We start from the raw sequence: 18,136 nt of genomic DNA on the forward strand, positions 1-18,136 counted from the left end.
AATGCTTTGGACCTGGGGTTTTCCAGGTAATGAATCTTTCCCTAATTTGGATCTTCATACGTTTAGTCTACTCAAAAATCTTTTAAACCTTAAATAATGTTTTGTCTCCAATAAGGATGTATTGTATCTTAATTTGGATAAAGTACAAGGGATTGCTTTACTATTACAGGTAAAAAGGGAATACATTTTTAAAAATTTTAAATATTTGATTATAATGGTGTCGAGGGGAGACGGCCTTTCCCTAATTCAGAGCTTTCAGGATAATGGGTTTCTGGATAACTGGTCCCATACCTGTACTTTATATAAGTATTTATGGTCCAACATGGATGGATACATCATAACTCAGAACATATAAAATGCAATACAGTAGAAGTGCATGTTTGTGCAAAGAGTATCTATATAGTGCTTTGTATTAAAAGCAAGCAGTTGGCTCCTAAACAACTTTTTCAGAATGCTCACTTTTAATTTTTTTTTCTTTTTAGGTTCCATGGTATTAGCAGTTTTAGACTACGGATATCATGAATTTGTAACAGGAGCACCTCATGCGGATATGTCTGCAACCACAATACCTGAGGCATGCCGGTGATGTCTCCTGACACTTCTCTGCTCTGCTCTATTGCTCCAGTCACAGTGAGTGAAAGATCAGAAGACACTTCCTACATTACTGACTGGCCAGAACAGCAGGAGAGGCACTTGTTAAAAATGCATGGTATTAGCAGAAAAAAAGCCAGGAAGTCATGGAGGTTTGTGCTGAAGTGAGAGGAAACAACGATATAGGCAGTGAGCAGTAAATGCTGCATTTGGTTGCTATGGGTTACTAGACCTGGTCCAAACTATTTGTTTTTTATTAAAGGGGAACTATCGTGAAAATGAAAATTTAATATAAGATTCCTCATACTGATGTAAGAAACTTTCTAAATACAATCAATTAAAAATTCTGCATTTTGTTTCTGAAATAATCAAGTTTATATTCACTATTCCTCTCTCAGGATCATTTTCTCTGCATTCTCTCTTCATGCAGCAGTTGGGTGTCAGATATTCATTCACAGTTAGATCCAATATATCGTATAGGGGGGGTCATTTTCCTAGCAGATGTATTAGAGCTCACTCAAATAACTGATTCCAGTACAAACAAAATGTAACAAAATAACTGCCTTTTGCACAAATTCTGCATGTAGAGAGACATGATGTCTGATGATTTTAAAAGAGTGAGCTCTAATACATCTTCTAGGCAAAAGGAGCCCCTATAAAAGATATATTGGATCATTCATCTGACACCCAACTCCTGAATGAAGACAGAATGAGGATAAACAGATGCTGAGAAAGGAATGGTGAAGATAAACTTGATTATTCCATAAACACTAAAGAATATGTAATTGATTGTATTTCGAAAGTTTCTGATTTCAGTATGCTGAAGCTAATATTAAATTTTCCATTTTCGCGATAGTTCCCCTTTAAATACCTTGGTTTTACTTACATACATCATCTGATATTGTGGGTAACAGCTACACAAAAACTCCAGCTACATTTGCAAATAACAGCGTGTATGTTTAAGAAAAATGAAGGACTAGATATTACACACAGACACAATCTGTCACCTTTACTTTTAATAAGCATTGTTTTATTTATACTTACATACATGGAATGTTGGCACAAAACTGAAGCCTGGAAACAACTACATCCCACAGAAAGACTCCCCGTATACAACCCAGGGCTTTCTTATGACTAAAGACCTGTAATAACCTCTATTCAAAGTTCTGATAGAAATTGAAGCATTCAATGGGACAGTGTCCTGCAGGCATTAATCATCTTAGAAGGTGAATTATACAATTAAAATACGTAAATAATTTAGAAAACAGTTACATTTGTCTATAGAGGGAACCCGTCTCCACAGAACTACAGCTCCAACTCTTTCCTTTACAGTCTTGCTGTGTACTCACAGAACTGAGGGTATTTGCACCTCAACATTGAACACTGATCTATTATCATTTGGATTTCGTTTGCTTATGCTAAGGCAATGGTAAGGTTCTAGCAGCTTCCCAAGTTCCCCGATTCCTAGGGATATATAAGCCTCTGTATCTAACTGGGGCCTAGAGCTCATATAAGTATATATAAACATTTACTATAAACACGTGCCAGGTTCAATATTTCCTCTAATTCAACACACTTTCGCAATGACCACCAGTATATCCATTTCAAGTCAGACGAAATAACTTGGATATTTATTTGTAAACTATATTTCTGCAGGACAAAAAAAATGTACACTATGCCATAAAGGTGCGCTGAGTAATAAAAACAAGTAATTTTCACTTCGTCTCTTATCTACTATGCATTAGTATGCCTCTTAGCCACCATCTTTTCTTCAAATCTTGGCCCATCAGGTGACATTCAATTATACAAATAACAGCTACATATACTAATCTGGTGTTATTTATGATCAGGAATTAGATGCAGAAGGAGCACTTTAAAACAACCATAGGAGGTGGAGGTGATTTTTAGGCAAAAGACATTCATTATATTTATCACTACATATAGGGAACTGGTGCTGGGAATCAACCTCAAGAATTCTCGGTATAGGGGCTTACTGTGTGTGTGTGTGTTCATTTTATTCAGTTTACACTAAAGAGTTTAAAATGGGGATGGTAGTACCAAAATACCATCAAAAACTATGCCGTACTTTTACAGCGCTGCAACCGACTAACGCGCTCTGTTCAAACGTTAACCGATAGAAGGGATGTCATTAAAGTTTTTATAAAATAAAATTTCTTCACTAAATATATATATAATTGATAGATATATGAACTGTACGTAACCTAGTGATCAGCAGAATCAAACACTATAAGGACTTAACGGTATAGATCAGATTCATTCTTATTTGGCTCTAAATGATGCGGGAATTCTCCGACAGGGGTGCCAGCCTTACTGGTGGAAAAGTCTAGTGGGGGTTGCTGAAAGATGCAATGCTGACTGCTGTTTTATTACAACTCCCAGCACTTATCCACGGATTTAAAACATTTCTTCATAGAGTTAATTTTGCATAAATTATTATGCTACATCTGGATGCTGATGTTACACTCAAAGCTTCTTGAAATGACCAGACCATCTATATGGGGTGCACCTAACAAGCAGCAATAAGTGTGTGCTGCATGCAGATAGCTGAACCCCAACAGTTGCAATATTACACATGGATCACATTCTGCTACACAGGAACGTGATAGAACAAGTGAAGGTTAAAGGCCAGCACGTACTGTCACGACTTGCATTTTGTTTCACTGAAAAAGGATTTGATTTTCCTCCAATAAAAATTATTTTCTGGAAATTAACTTAACATATTTTATGATCCCTACAGAATCTGCATATCGTAAAGAAGAGTGAAGGAAACTATGTGATGTTTGGTGATCACTCTAAGGAAATATCCATCCAAGCATATAATCAGTCACAAACACCAGCCAAGTCTTAAGATTTTCCACATAGAGGCCTACTCTCAACTGTGCCTTCTTCCTCTTTAACATTCTCTTCCTCCTCCTCGCAGTCTCCTTCATCAGTTTGCTGCTCAAGTTCCTCCTTTGTGATCATTTCAAATCATTTCCATTGCCACTACTATGCTGTGAGCCTTCATCTTCCCGCCTGTCACTATCTGTGTCTGACTGCCTTTCTGCACCAGAGACTTCGCTCCCTGATCCCTCCGCTGCTTCAGCCTTTCTGTCCTCTTCTTCTTTCTTTTCACTGTCTGATTTATCCTCACTGTCTGCTTTTAGTGGCTTTTTCTCTTCACACGTTTCCTCTTTCTTCTGGTCAGGTTTTGGTCCTTTGTATTCGTGTGTATAAACTGGTCGGAAGGAATCAATGAAACCAACATCTGCTGTCAAGTTAGGCAGGAACCAGAAGTGATGTCTTCCTCCAGTCAAGAGCCAAATGATAAGGAAGAGAATGCACCTTGCTAAAAACAGAACACATAAGGAAATTATTATACAAGGACCAAGATATTTAGAACCAGTACTATGTTACTTGTACAACAAACACAGCGTAAGGTAAAAATGTCACACAATGTCTTGACTGACTGTCTACTCACTGTCGGCAGAGTAAACGCATCATGTGTCATGAGCCTAATAGAAAGAAAAAAAACCCAACCCGTGCTCTACTCTCCATTTAAACCACTAGATATGGAAGGCTTCAAAAAGCTATTGGAGGAACCTGAACTATCGGCATAAAGGGGCTTTCTTCCCACTTCTTGCTTCCTTTCTAAGCTAAGGAAATCCTGTGACCTGGAGAGGAGTTAATGGAGGCACTGCACCCACTAATTGTCTTGTTTGTTAGAATGATTAAGTTTTGATTTTGGATTGAGTTTTTAATCTCAGTTCAATCTTAGTTCTCAGGTATAAAGAAGTCAGGAATGGGCAGCTGGAAAAAACCTTTAATGGTCTTCTCTATCTACCATAACCGGCTCCCTTTATATTTAAGTTTAGACTTGGATAGCAAAAATACCAAGTCAAGGATACCTATTATATCACACCAATCTAAGCAGCTCTTTTAAATTCAAAATAGAAACCATTTATTTTGCTAGCCAGACGTCTGCAGAAGACAAAACAGCTGTCATTCATTATCTCTAACCTACATTTCTACTATCCCTCTTTTCCGTCCATCTTTCCTTAAAAATTTAAACATTGCATTTAAAGATTGTTTACATCAATGTACATTTTATTGCTGTTTTCATGAAGAAATGTGTAAAATTACATATTTGCAAACAGTTCCTGTAATGTAATTGGCTATTCTCAATAAAAAACCTTTAAAATTAAAAAAGATAAAAAAGCAACATATTGCTGAAATAAAACACCTGATAAGATGCAGTCTCTTTGTGCATTTTTACCCTGGCAGTCAGGGAGTGTATGGAAAGAATCATCTAACTGCTGAAACATAAGAGTGATTCCACATTCTGGGTATTATGGTTGGATTCACAAATAAATGCTTCACCTCACACATGAATCTATCTTTCTGTAGAGTGATATTTATAATCATTTCATCTGTGAAGAGTGTTTAATTCACATGGCACAGACAGTGGATTTTTCACTAATGTAGAAAACATTGATTCAGTCTCCTTCTTACCTGTATATGTGGCCTTTGACAGAATAGTAATGTGCTTTGTTTCTGTACACACAGGGCAGACTGTGCCCCAAAAAAGTGCCTATATTGAGTAATATCCACTTGTATAAACAGTGACAAAATATTTCCAATCCTGTCAATGTGTAAATATATAGGGTCACCTTTCTGCTATAGCTGCTATAAATAGTTTACTAATCATGTTATGGAAACCGATCAAGTAGTAATGTTATGTTTCTGAAGTTGCTCCCCTGCTAAGAGATACATACCAACAGCAAGAAGTAGAATACTGGCGACAAAACATCCTGCTCCAACACTGAGGTAGTAAACCCCAACACGCATCTCAGCAGGCCACAGAGGAAAGAGGGTCGCAGCTATAACTGCAATAACTGTAACAAGAAAGCAATTTATTACACGATATGGAAAAGATAAGCAACTGTGTTTGGGTGGTTTTGATTTCATAAAAAAAAATATTCTCATTAGGTTTCATTTACTTTCTGCACAGATGCAGAATAATATCAGCTACTATTTCAGTCTGTCCGGACCAAAAGAATCCCCTTTCACCCAGCTGAAATGTGACTAAGGCCTTTCAGATACAGATTGAGACAAGAAGAAAATCCAGTAGACTGCTGTCCTCATAGAACTGACTGTTAATCTTTCCACAGAACTGCATGGCACATTCTTGCTCGATTGTTGCGATGCGTCTTGCGAGTCCATTTATCACACATTCAATGCTTTTTTTTTTAAAGACAACTTGAGCTTGAACTGTGATGTTCCAGCTCACTGCGCATATCTTATGATAGTAATACTTTTTAGCTCTGGGTATCAAATATATATTATATATATATATATATATATGTATATATGTATATATGTATATTTGTGTAATATTTTAAAGATGAACATTAATATGCTTTATAAAAACGAGTAGTTTATTTTAAAACCAGCTGTAGGATATTATGAAGAGCTCTGCAGCTTATTATGTCTTGCACATAATGACTTGGACCTGGTTTAAGTGTATGCTATTCAAGAAACCTATTAATATACAGTACAATTGGCTATTATCTTGGCCATAAGTTTGATTTTCATTTAATAAAGATATTTGTCTATGGCTCCCCTGAAGAAGGGAGGTACTTTCCTTGCTTGAGACTAAAGGTGGCCATACACGGGCTGATAAAAGCTGCCAACAGACCGAGTCTGCAGCTTATTGGCCCGTGTATGGGGCCCCCCCGACGGGCTTCCCCGATAGAGATTTGGCCGAAAGTCAGCCAGATCTCAATCAGATGGGACTAAAAATCCCGTCGGATCGTGGCCGCATCTGTTCGTTGATGCGGTCCCATGATCTGACCGCCTGTTACCATTTGTTAGGATCCGATCGTTGGGTTAACATCCGGTGTATGGCCACCTTAACACGAGCTTTCAGGTTGGAAGACAATTTGTGTTCAGTTTAAAAGCCTTTAAAGGAACATTTCAGTGTAAAAATAAAACTGGGTAAATAGTTAGGCTGAGCAATAAAAATAGTTAGCCAAAAATGTAATGTATAAAGGCTGGAGTAACTGGATGTCTAACATAATAGCCAGAACATTACCTGCTTTTCAGCTCTCTAACTCTGAGTTAGTCATCGACTTTAAGGGGGCCACATGGGACGTAACTGTTCAGTGAATTTGGTATTGATCCTTTGCTTTTGAATCTGTGCTGCATGCTAACAGTTATGACCCATGTGGCCTCCCCTCAAGTCATTTATTGGTTACTGCCTGGTAACCAATCATTGGAAACCAAGAGAGCTGCAAGTAGTTCTGGCTATCATGTTACACATCCGCTTACTCCAGCCTTTATACATTACATTTTTCGCTAACTAACTATATTGAAAACATTTTTTATTTTGCACAGCCTATTTAACCAGTTTTTATTTTTATACTGAACTGTTCCTTTAAGAGGGGAGTGACTATAGAGGGTTTAAAAAGGAAGCTGGAACCCCTCTGGACCTGGCCATTCTGGATCTCCAGTTGGCTTATAAATATGGCATAATGCCTTTAGTTAAGCGTTTTGGAAATGACTCTGTGGCAAGTGTAGAATGATTTGATATACATGTTTACAGATGCCAGTTATAATTTTACTTCTTTGGATAAGTTATGTAAATGTCCCTTTGGAGCATTTAATTTAAACTTATAATTGTTATGGTTTTTTATGCTCTTTAGCTCTAAGTGCACTTAATGATCATAAAAAAAGCTTGTGCCTGAATGTGACAGATAAGCTCCTGTCAATCCTGAGATAGACCAATACAAACCAATTGTCCAAACAGTGCTTATTCATGCTGTGTCTGTAAAGTAAAATTAAACTTGTGTACAGATAAAGCAGAGAAGTGATCATTTATGAAGCTAGTGTACTATTTGTAGTACTACACAAGTCAGTTGCCCCCATGAGGAGGCAAGGCAATACAATGAAGTAGATTCACATTGCTAACAATGGCTTCCATTCTTGAAGGATATCCTCCTGAAAAATATGTTGACTTTATTTAAGAAATGTGGGGATTCTACACTCATCTACTAATAACTATCTTCCTAGTATAACCAGCAACAAATAGGAACTTTAAAACTCTGTGTAGTGAGCTGAAAATATAAGCATGTATCATAATATATTATGTTATCCTTTGTTTATATAGCAACATATATTATACAATATTCATATCAATCTTTGTGCCCCAGTAGAATGTCCAGTCCAGTCCAGTTTACCATCCCTATCACATTCACACTATTGTCAAATGTTGTCAGGTGCCAATTAACCTGCATGGGAGGAATATACATATATCTTGCCAATGGTCCCCCAATGGCCCCAGCACTACAAAGCTGCAAGTTAACTGCCTTTATGTAACAATATGACTGAAACCAAACTTTTAATAATCATTAGTGGTGTGCGGGTCTACAAAATGTTGACCTACCCCCGACCCTAACCCCCTCCTTATATAGGCCCGTACCCACCCCGCACCCACTGTGACATCACAGAGGGGGTGGGGTGCGCAGGTGCAAATCTTAAAAAGGCAAAGGCTGGAAGTTGAAGAGGGGCACGGTGGGGTCACAGCCTGCAATAGTGGTGTGGATGTTGGGTAAATCCGTGAGTCCCTATGGGTGTTGGGCAGTGTACACATCATTTATAAGCATGTATATATGTATAGGAATGCTGTGTATAAGCTCTGGCTAATACTGATTAGCTAAACAAAAATACTCCACTAGATAAAAGAAAAACTTATTGGAATGCTTGCTCTTACTTACCAAGGATGAGGCCCATAGCAAATGTTTTAAAATGGACTGGGTCATATATCCACACATATACCTAAAGATGTACAAAACACTGAAATCAAGGTGGGAAAACATAAACCATACCATATATATGTCAAAAAGGCTGTTGCTTTTTTTTTTTTTTTTTTTTTAAAAAAAAAAAATCCAATACAAAACAAAAGCAAGGGTAGCATTTTATAACAGTGGTTTAACCCCTGCTCCAGTACAGTCAGACTGAAATTTGGGAGTGAATGCTTTTTATTGACTTCGTTATCCCTGTAATGGCAAGAAATATGAATGATATATCATGTTTTTGTAACCATGCTGGGGGGAACATGGCAAAAATTAGAGCTTTAAAGTCTAAAAAGTGATACAATATAAAAAACAGACATTCTTCTATGCAGACCTTTTACAGAAACTATTTAAACAGCGTTATATTTGCATTTTCAGAAACAAACCTTAGGCTATTTTAGATTAGGCAGTAACCAATACGTATTGGCTTTGAATTGTCTACTATATATACAAGTTACAAACTAAAAGTAAATCCCTGACGGTTACTATTGCCTAATGCACGGATTCAAATTAGCCAGTGTTTGTCATTATACCTCAGTTTTTTTCTTGAGTCTACATGCTTCCCCAGCAGTAATAAGCATGATTCTTCAAAAAAACAACACCAGCTCCAAACCAGACAAAAACCATAACAAAGACACTGACTTACCTCATTTCCATCAAGGAAAACCTGATCCTCATGTGGTTCTAGCTTAAAACTTTCGCTTGGTCTCCTTTTTCTTTGGTGTTCCAGGAGTTTCATCCTATTAAACAAATGCATCAGTATGTACAGTCGACAAGGCACAAAACAGACTGATAAACTAAATAGATGGATACAAATGTCCCTCACACTGTCCACAGTAAGTCACTGCTAATGCTTGGGTGTGAGGCAAAAAATAAAAAAAAATAAACCCCAAGTGCTTGAATACGCCAGCTTATACTTAAAACACCCTCCTTCATAAAGTCCGCTTATTAAGTATACAATATTAATAAATATTCCCATGCATATGTTCAGGGGGATAGGATCACTGTGTATAAAATAAACTCATTTTATATTAATATTTCATATTAAGGTGCAAACGAGTTCTGTATTCCCCCAAAGTGGATGTTTTGACAGATACATTAAATAATTTTAGAAAAAGAGCTGCTTGGAGCCTTATGAACAAGAAAAGGCAATACAGGCATGGGTCTTTTTATCCAGAATGCTCAGGTCCTGGGGTTTTCCAGATAGCTTATCTTTCTGTAATTTAGATCTTAATACCTTAAGTCTAATGGAAACTCATGGAAACATTAAATACATTCATTAGTTTGGTGTTGCTTCCAATGAGGATGAATTATATTTTAGTTTGGACCAAGTACAAGGTTCTGTTTAATTATTACAAAGGAAATAATTTTTAAATATCTGGATTAATTGGATGAAATGGAGTCTGGAGACAAGAATGGGTTCCCATACAATGGATCCCATGCCCATATACTAATTACTGCCAACTAATTACTACTGACTCGTCTAACCTCTTCCTACCACATGCAGTATACTGTATAAGAACTTGGTTTCCAGCAGTTCTCATACTCACCTTCTTTACTTCCTCTTTTTCGGGTTCTTTTTTCTTTTCCTTTTTTGATTTCTCCTCTTTGGGAGCATCTTTCTTGCTCTTTTTCTCATCTTCCTTTCCACTATCGGTCTTTCCTTTATCTTTCTCCTTTTCCTTTTTTACCTCTTTCTCTGGCTTTGTCTTCATCACTTTCAGTGCTCGGTGGAAAAACTGTTTCTTCAAAAGTCTTAAACGAGATCACCGTAATGTCACACATTTGATCAAAAATGACACAGTTCAATATTTTCCCACCCAACAAATGTTTACCTGTTTCAGTAAAACTGAAACCCATTAATTTATGAATGCATGAACTGTACTGCTTGTTACATGACTCCAGTGTTATAATAACGCACCTTGCCTAAGTGGAGGATAATACAAGACACATGATTTCTAACCTATGGTGGGAATTCACAAAAGTGGTGATATTGAGACAAAATAAAAGTGGAGATAAAAGTGTCAGATTTGCCACCAAATTCACTAAACTCTATCTCCACTTTTGTGAATTTGTATTTTAAACAGACTGTTTTTTTCTTTCGCACAACATTTTATAAACATTTTTTTTTAATTTGTCTTTAGCTCTTACTACACCTGTCAGTCAATCAGCAAATTGGAATTTTTGGGGAGGGGATTCATCTTAAAACCTAGGAAAATTATACATATTTTTTTTAGGATAACCTGGGCTTTCTAAATCTGTAATTCCACTTCTGTTACAAGATATAGGTCTAAATAAAATAAATGCTATTTTGCATAATATAGGGATTTGTATCAGAAATATGTTTTATTATCTTAGGTCAAGTGTCTAATTGCTGCTAAACTAAAAAAATGGCTGGGAGGCTTTACTTTTCCTCTAGATAATATATCCACTCAAATTGCTAATATTGCCTCATTCATTAAGCTAAAACTAGTAAAACAATGCAAGTGTGTGTTAAAAACTTTTTACATATCAAATTGTATAAAATATACTTTTTTGTTTAATCAGTTTTTACTTATTTTGTTAATGAGGCTTTTATACATTACAATTTTTGCCTAACTAACACCTATAGGGTTAGACAGAAACTTGTTCCCTGACTTTAAAATGCTAAACCCTATTAATATCATGATAATTCACCAATGGGGCACCTACAAGTTTGGATGAACCAAAACAGAGCAAGTTATCTAGAATCGATATGACACATGGGGAAGAGGTATACTGAGGCTTTACTTCCATTTTTAAAATATCTGGAAAATTAAATTTTTGCGCCATTTTTATGTCGTTTGAAAGACAAATTCATAACAGTGTCTGTAAACTGTCTTTCACTAAAATATGAAAAGTGCCGGTTGAGTCGGAATTTAGGCGGATTTCCCATTTGTGAATATGGAAAAGTATTTTACTCCAGTTTACCAAACACTTTTACTCAAAAAATGGGCTATCTCCACTTTTGTGAATACCCCTATAGTCTTTTAGGTGTTGACCTACAGCTCCCATTATTATCTGAAAATTAAAAGGCTGAATTGGAACAACCTAATGAAGTGACCTTCTAGGGAGAGGGTGGGAACATGTACACCTGGTAAACTCAGCTGCCACTGGAGTCAACTTTTAACAAAAAACCTGACTGAGCCAGTTAGTTTAGGAGTAAACTGCTAAGGACTAATGTAATAAATATTGAGCTGTAATACCACAGTCACACATTATAAAAAATAAGGGTAAAAATTAGAGGTATTTAAAGAAAAAGTCACCAAGGATTGTGCAGTAATACGGGCAGCATATGTGTGAGGTTTTGGGAGGTGTGCCTCTGCAGTGGATGTATGTATGTATCGATCTATCTGGGATAAATTATAAAAAATAAGAATAATAAATCTGAACAGTCACTGCGCATTTTGTTGTGAGGGTTCAGTGCTATAAAACTGGCTTAAAATAGGATAAGTCTATAACATACTAAAGGTAATTTAAACACTTGCCTGCCATAGATCATAAAATGTACAGTCTGTGCATAAAAGGCTGTCTTGTCCTATAGTCCTAACTCTTACACTCTGCAGCTATTTTCCCTTAAAAACTGGACTGGCTTTTAAAGGAATTGTTCAGTATAAAATAAAACTGGCTAAATAGATAGGCTGTGCAAAATATTTTTTTTTTAATATAGTTAGTTAGCCAAATATGTAATGTATAAAAGCTGGAATGACTGGATGTCTAACATAATAGCCAGAACACTACTTCCTGCTTTGCAGCTCTCTTGGTTTCCACTGATTGCTTACTAGGCAGTAACCAAGCAGATACTTGAGGGGGGTCACATGGGTTTTCACAGATTCATTGCTTTTGAATCTGAGCTGCATGCCGAGGATCAATTGAAAACTCACTGAACAGTTATATCCTGTGTGGTCCCTCCTTCAAGTCGCTGACTAACTCAAGACTTCGTGAGCTGAAAAGCAGGAAGTAGTGTTCTGGCTATTATGATAGACATCCAGTCACTCCAGCCTTTATACATTACATTTTTGGCTAACTAACTATATTAGAAACATTTTTTATTTTGCACAGCCTATCTATTCATTCAGCTTTTATTTTTACACTGAGCTGTTCCTTTAAAGCAACACATACAGCAGAGAAACATACCCCTGGGGTATAATCACTCCAAGGGCCAATGACAACTGCAGACACAACAAAACCATGTATGTTGGTGCTAAACCCTTCGGCATTATCCACATGTTACCTTGGCCACACAGCAGCTCTTCACACGATACATTTTTGTTTTACTTGTGAAAGTATTAGGGCTTTCTAGTGATTTGATGGCATTCGGAATTGTTCTGGATTACTAACTTTTGCTGGGAATAATTGTAAATGCAGTATTTTCATTTTGTGGGCTGTACATGTCACCTAGCTTGACCCCTGGAATTCTATTTATGAATCTTTGCAGCTAAAGACATGTGGGAGATGTAGCACTTTCTGTAAAGTGCAAGTTTTGAAGGAATTTTAGAATAGACAATTGTAATTAGTGAGAATATGTGCAAAAATACATGGTTTTCACCAATGACTACACATATCTGATATTGGTGCTTTTCAGAGAGAGCTTTCCAAATCAATTTTCACACATATTATAATAAAAATGCATTTCTGATTTATTTTAAAAAACCCTCTCTTAGGTATTTAGAGTGATATATATTTCTACAGAAGTGAAATTACACAGCGTTAAGGCTTTATATGGTAAAATATAAGTTCCACTGCTGGTGTTTAAACGAAGTATGAAAATTGGCTCGAAGTGAAAGGGTTAAACTTTTATATTGGGGGTCAGATAACTAATCTTCATACAGGAAAGTGACTTATTTGCGGTGTGGTCCCTTAATGGTCACCAGTGAGACAACAAAGTGGCCCTTCTAGATACACTTCCTATATATCTGTTATCCAAACTGATGGCAGAGAGCAGAGAACAGGGATATGTGGTCTGTACACAATATGCACATATGTTCCCCTAATTATCCCTGGAAAGAAATATTTGGTATAACATGCTATTTGAGTTTTCTGTGGTGGCAAAAATGTTTTAAAAAGACAGTAATTTCTCATTATGGCCCTTTCCCTTATATATCTGGAAAGTCACTACATGCAAATGTTTGATCCAGAAATATACAGTAATTCCACTGAAATGAAGAATAATATGTTTATTATATGCATTATTATAATCAGACATACCTATTGCAGAACTCAACTACTGACTCCTCTATTAGTAAAAAGAGCTTCTTCTCTTTCTTGGCTTTAGCCCATTTTTGAATCCAAAAAGACAATCCACCGCCTTGGAAGCTGAAGAAAACAAAAGAGTAACTTACAAAAAAGTATAAAGATGTTTTTTTAGCATCTTTATGCAACATTCCCCCCACTATGACAGAAGAGGAAGATTTAGTTCTCTTTCTGTTCTATTTCAATCGGATGTATATTTTTCCAGAATAACCCCAGTCTGGTTTTTCAGGGACTCCTGCAATTTGTTCCTAAAAGACTAGCCGTGGAGGTGACTAACTGGCAATGCTTGTAGCATAAGCACAGGGCCCCCCCTATGGTTTGTACTGCAAGTTAGCTCCCTTTACCAACCAAAACCCCTGCCCTTCCCAGAGAGCCAGCTGGCATCCTTTGCCCACTTTGGGCGACTGATTTGGAAGGGATAAGCATGTTTCATTCTTGTGGTTCCTTACTGTCTAAGGGCCTGGTTTTCAGATCTGGGGAACCATTTTAATCCAGGAAATATCTACTAAATACGTTATTAGTAGAATGTGGACTAAAATGTCAGAATTTATTATATATATAGAATTTAAAACTATTTTAGAACTTGAAATTAAGCATTTGGAATATTTTAGCACCTAGACTCACACAGCTAACCCCAGCCTTTTTAACAAACTAAGTAGATCCATTTAGACTTGCTTTTAACAGACATAACTATGTCTGCATTAATTGGTTACATTCTCCTTTGCTTTTTACTTACTGGAGTCTTGGGGGAGGGCACAGAGAGGATTTTAAATTGCTCAGAAGTCATTTTAGAACTCTTATCCTAGACCCCAGCCAGCGAGAAGCCACAAATAACTGAACCACTGAATAATGCTTGAAATGTTAATGCCAAATACTGATATAAAGTGAGCCTGCACAGCTAGCTAAATATAATTTATAGCACTGAGAAAAAGCTATTCAAATATAGGTTGTTTAAAATAATCTATTTATTTGTTATAGCTTTTCTAATGAGTTAATATAAAATGATACAACAATGAATATTACATAACAGCAATCCCTTTAAATAATTCAGAACTGTTTTTAAATGGCATGTATATGTTGTAGGAGATCCCATTAATATATTAGGAAATGCTAAACATAAATCATATAGCATAGAGAAGCAATTTACCAATGAAGTAGTCAACTCTGTGGCCCATCATATTAGTTGATTTGGAAGGACAATTGAAGCGCAAGTACTTGGCTATTGCCTTCTCATCATTGGTTGGCTCGCCCACCTCCTGCAAGACACAACATTATTTATTATTATAATTATGTACTGATTTTAAATTGGTACAATGGGGGCACATTCAGAGGCACAGATTTACACTACTAAAGGACTGTGGTGGTCTTTCTAGCCTACTTCTACAATATTACATGACAATTATATATACGCTGATATTGTCCCTCTATATTATGTTTATAAATCTGCAATTCTTATTTATAGTTGGATATACATTTGCTATTCCTGTTAAGCAGTAGTTATTTGGACTCTGACTTGTATAAACATCCAAGACACATAGTCAACTAAAAGAACAGGTACACACCGAAGAACAAGTACACCAATGTTTCAGTATATTGAACAAGCCACCACAACAGTCCTTGTCGGTAGGCAGACACATTGGTTTCTTCCTTTGAGACATATAATGCACTTAAAGGGGATGTTCACCTGTAAATGAACTTTTAGTATGATGAAGAGAGGGATATTATGAGACAATTTGCAATTGGTTTTTATTATTTGAGATTTTTGAGTTATTTAGCTTTTTATTCAGCAGCTCTCCAGTTTGCAATTTCAGCAATCTGGTTGCCAGGGTCTAAATTACCTTATTAACCATGCATTGATTTGAATACGAGACTGGAACATGAATAGGAGCGGTCCTGAATAGAAAGACAAGTAATAAAAAGTAGCAATAATGATACATTTGTAGTTTTTCAGGGTATTTGTTTTAAGATATTGAACCTTTGAAAGCTGGAAACAGTCAGAAGAAGAAGAAGGCAAATAATTCAAAAATTATACAAAATAAATACTGAAGACCAATTGCATAGTTGCTTCGATTTGTCCATTCTATAACATACTAAAAGTTAACTTAAAGGCGAACCACCCCTTTAAGTGTGCCTGGTCTTTTAATATGATATGACAATAGTTCCCAGTAATTTCAGCTCTGTAGTGTTTTCACAGAAGACTGCCTTGTATGTGACTGGCATAAAAGCGCCATCACAAAAACAGTTTCTGGAGCAACAGCAGGCTACCTTTGTTTGCGGTGTAATGTACAAAAACAATACATATTATAAAATATGACAAATTCTGTAATATAAATCAACCCTAATAACACCGATTTAAAGGAGAAGGAAAGTCTGCAGTTTTCTGCTGATAGGAGCACCAGCCTGGGGTTTCAGGTAAGTCCATACAATCACTTGGGGTGCCTAACATTTGGCACCCCCAAATGCAAACAGACTTTTAAAGCTACAAAACATGTTGTATACTTTCTTTCAATACAATAACAACTGAAAAAGATGAAAGGCCTATACTATGAACAAACAACACAATGAATGGTGCTATTTCCACACACATTACAGAGCTTGCGATGCACATGGTCCATTCCCAGCGCTTTAAAGAAACATGAGAGGACAATACACACCACAAAAAAAAAAACCCAAAGCCCTTTAAAATGTGCCTAATTCTGCACAGCTGCCACTGAAATTGCAACCAGCCAACATTGCCCAGTCTCACCTATCCTCAAGCATCTGCTTCACCTTCTGCCTTTGTCTCAGCAGCTGTCCTACAACTACATCTCTCTGCCCTACAACTACATCTCTCTGCCCTACAACTACATCTCTGTCCTACAACTACATCTCTCTGCCCTACAACTACATCTCTCTGTCCTACAACTACACTACAACTACATCTCTGTCTACAACTACACAACTACATCTCTCTGCCTACAACTACATCTCTCTGTCTACAACTACATCTCTCTGTTACAACTACATCTCTCTGTCCTACAACTACACTACAACTACATCTCTGTCCTACAACTACATCTCTGTCCTACAACTCTACAACTACATCTCTCTGTCCTACAACTACATCTCTCTGCCCTACAACTACATCTCTCTGTTGTACAAATACATCTCTCTGCCCTACAACTACATCTCTCTGTCCTACAACTACATCTCTCTGCCCTACAACTACATCTCTCTGCCCTACAACTACATCTCTCTGTCCTACAACTACATCTCTCTGTCCTACAACTACATCTCTCTGTCCTACAACTACATCTCTGTCCTACAACTACATCTCTCTGTCCTACAACTACATCTCTCTGTCCTACAACTACATCTCTCTGTCCTACAACTACATCTCTCTGTCCTACAACTACATCTCTCTGTCCTACAATTACATCTCTCTGTTGTACAAATACATCTCTCTGCCCCCCCCCCCCAGCAAAAGGGAGGTATAAGACGTTAGCCACTATATAGTGCTGTAATGTAAAGTTGACATTCGAGCCCCGCAATGAAACTAAAGATATGATCATGTTGGGGGCTCGGCCTCCTCCGCCATTGTGTGAGTGTGAGTGAGTGTGTGAGTATGTGTGAGTGCAGGGGGAGAATAACTGAGCCCAGGTACAAGTCCAGTAGCAAACGGCCATGCAACAAAACATATGATAATGCAAAGGTGCCTGGGTTTCCCGGCTACACCACTAAGCCAGCAATGAAGCAAGACTAGAGAGGGATATCCCCGGATACCTGGATCCGCTTCTTGTGTCTCCTCCGTTCCGCCATGTCTATCCCGGCCTGTCTGGTGACGTGGCAGGAGGCGGGTCCAGGAAGCGCGGTCACGAGCAGGCCGGACGCAGGCACGTACAGTGTTCAAGTTTAGATTCACTTTCGCTAACAACTTATTGAGTTGCGCATTTCCATTGGCCGCTGCCTGTGAGCATAATACAAGCAATGGGGGATTTACATGTTATTTTGCGCATTGCTGCTTGTCTTTAGATTGTAAACTCTGTGTCACAGGCACTTCCTTCATCCTCTGTCTATTACACTTATAAATCTATTTATTAGTGTTTTACTGACAGTTGTATGACGTGTCAGTGCTCTTAGTGGGAGCTGGGAACTGGCCTTTAGCTTACAAGCCACGTGGTGTATATTGTATGTATGTGTATTTGTAAAGTGCTCCTTGAGGGCAAAGCGATGTACAGCAGAGCAGTAAATGAAACATACAGGGGTCATTGCAATAATATGTACAAATAAGTATAAAAGTACAATACACATAAATATAAAGTACAGTTACAATACACATTAAGTGCTTATTGTCAAGGAGACAAAAGGATGGAAGTCCCTGCCCCGTAGAGCTTACAGTCTAAATAGGAGGGTAACGTACAGACACAGATCAGAGGGATATT

The 18,136-nt window shown here is 37.2% G+C and overlaps 1 pseudogene across 1 annotated transcript; it reads right to left on the bottom strand.

The window, feature by feature from the left end:
• Nucleotides 1-1,599: 1,599 nt before the first annotated feature.
• On the bottom strand, nucleotides 1,600-17,632 carry LOC121394290 (annotated as a pseudogene). The gene is made up of 8 exons (XR_005961622.1): nucleotides 17,478-17,632; nucleotides 14,863-14,971; nucleotides 13,671-13,778; nucleotides 9,995-10,199; nucleotides 9,091-9,184; nucleotides 8,367-8,427; nucleotides 5,367-5,486; nucleotides 1,600-3,940 (listed from the first exon to the last, which is right to left on the bottom strand). The product of XR_005961622.1 is annotated as a translocation protein SEC62-like (transcript).
• Between the last annotated feature and the right edge of the window lie 504 nt (nucleotides 17,633-18,136).

Source organism: Xenopus laevis, chromosome 5S (genome assembly GCF_017654675.1).
Source record: "Xenopus laevis strain J_2021 chromosome 5S, Xenopus_laevis_v10.1, whole genome shotgun sequence".
Lineage (NCBI taxonomy): Eukaryota > Metazoa > Chordata > Amphibia > Anura > Pipidae > Xenopus > Xenopus laevis.